General features: G+C 41.9%; 1 protein-coding gene across 1 annotated transcript in view; it reads left to right on the top strand.

Annotated features, from left to right (window-relative positions):
- The first annotated feature begins 747 nt into the window (after window positions 1-747).
- ambra1 (autophagy/beclin-1 regulator 1) overlaps window positions 748-2,013 on the top strand; it is a 38,388-nt gene continuing 37,122 nt past the window's right edge. Inside the window, exon 1 of the mRNA XM_015399046.1 lies at window positions 748-1,154. The gene's annotated coding sequence lies outside the window, so the exon portion shown is untranslated. The remainder of the gene's footprint in view (window positions 1,155-2,013) is intronic.

Raw genomic sequence — 2,013 nt, forward strand, 5'->3', positions numbered from 1 at the left:
CAGAGTCTATAGAAGGTTTTAAGCAAGGGTCCGCTAACTCCAAAGGACCTCAGCCTCTTCAGGTGGTGGAGGCGGCAGCTCTGGCCCTTCTTTTACAGGGTGTCGGTGATGTGAACACCCAGGTATTTGAAACTCTTCAGTTTCTATGTCCTGCCCCTGGATGTTTATGGGGGAGTGAGGTGGGGGTCTTCTCCTGAAGTCGATCACCATCTCTTTGGTCTTACTGGTGTTAAGACACAGGCGGTTCTTCTCACACTAGTCCACAAAGTTCACGATGACCGATCGATACTCCAGCTCGTTCCCCTCAGAAACACAGCGCACAATGGCCGAGTCATAAGAGAACTTCTGGAGATGGCAGCTGTCCGTGTTGTAGGTGAAGGTGATGCCAAAATCATCCGTATTAAGACAATAAAAAAACCTGAAATATTTCAGTTGGTGTGCAATAAATCTAAAATATAGGAATTTTCAAGTTTTATCATTACATTATGGAAAATAATTAACTTTATCACAATATGCTAATATTTTAAGAAGGATCTGTAGATACACATATATATATATATTTATGCATATATGTATGTATATATACATAAATTTCTTCATTTAAGCTTTTTTTTTGTGTGTTTTTTCAGTGATCTGATCTCATCAGAATATGGTTTGATTGATTCCATCCTGTCAGAATAAGGAGCGCCAGTCGACTGACGAGCAGCTTCTCTGTTCAGTTTAATTAAGCGACCAGATTCCCTGTTAGTTTTAGGCTTGGATTATTAATTTCGAACAAATGTACTAATGTTACAGCTAGCAGTGGGCCTTCACATCACGAGTTAATGGTTAAGATCAAAACATTTGTCTTATTTCGGTAGAGTTCGATTACTCGGCGCTCAGCGAGCTAACCTGCGGTGTTAGCCTGGCTAGCCGTTAGCTGGATGCGCAGCAGCAAGTACCGATTGGCAGCTACCAAACCGTCGGACCAATGCCTCAGAATTCATCCTGGATCTGTTCTACCTGGTTAGGGACGAACTCTGGTCGCTCATTTTAACAGAACCTGATCGACCGAGTGCCCTGCAGCTGCGGATGTTTCTGTCTGACGGTTTATTGTTCAGCAGCCAAACGAAGCTAGCCTGTTAGCAGCTAACCCGTTAGCAGCGGCTGTGAAGGTAGGCCGAGCTCCGCTTATTTGGCTTTAAATGTGTTTTGTTTTTTGATTGTATGTGCTTTAAATATTTCCCTTTCTTAACATTTAAACTCCGACCATTAACCCCCAATGATTACGATGGGCGTTTAGAAGCTAACGCTAGTATTTAGCTTCATTTAAAGGTTAGCATCTCGTACCGAGCTCTCATCACCAGATTAACGATTACTGGTCAGTTTGTGGCTTTGCTTTAAGTCACTGTGTTTTGGTGACCTGGTATTTGGAAATCCCACGGATGTTGAAATTTTAAAATTTTAGGACGTTAGTTTGACACTAAACAGTCTTCAAAATGTATTCAGAGCATCCTGTCAATCTGGGATTATTTGGGTTTCTCAGTCTGTCGCAATTCACAAAAATGGTGAAACCAAAAGGGGAAACTAGACATTTGGCTGGAATTAACAAAAAACAAAAAATAGTTTTCTCGTCTTACAACCTTAAACATTATACAGTCATATTAGATTCAGTAAAGTGGGCTCATTATATAGAGGATAATCTAGCTGTTCAGTTATTCTTCGGTTCAACCTCCTGATGGTTCTTAGAAAACGTTCAGTTCCCCTGTGTCTGGAACCCCCTGTTCCTCCTGTCTGATGGCTGCTCCCTGCAGAGGTTCTGGATCTCTAATGGTGACACACTGAGCTGATCTACCACTGTAGATCTCTGTGGTCCAGATCACTGCAGCTGTGATGCAGACATTGCTGGGTATTCTGGAGTCCAAACTAAATTTAGTTGGTGTTGTGCTGATTGCATATGCTGTCTGCATGAGACCAACCAGGATTCAGTTTAAAGGAATAGTACACCCAAAACATGATTAGCCTTCATTTTCT

Source organism: Cyprinodon variegatus, unplaced genomic scaffold (genome assembly GCF_000732505.1).
Source record: "Cyprinodon variegatus isolate N-32 unplaced genomic scaffold, C_variegatus-1.0 Scaffold984, whole genome shotgun sequence".
Classification (NCBI taxonomy): Eukaryota; Metazoa; Chordata; class Actinopteri; order Cyprinodontiformes; family Cyprinodontidae; genus Cyprinodon; species Cyprinodon variegatus.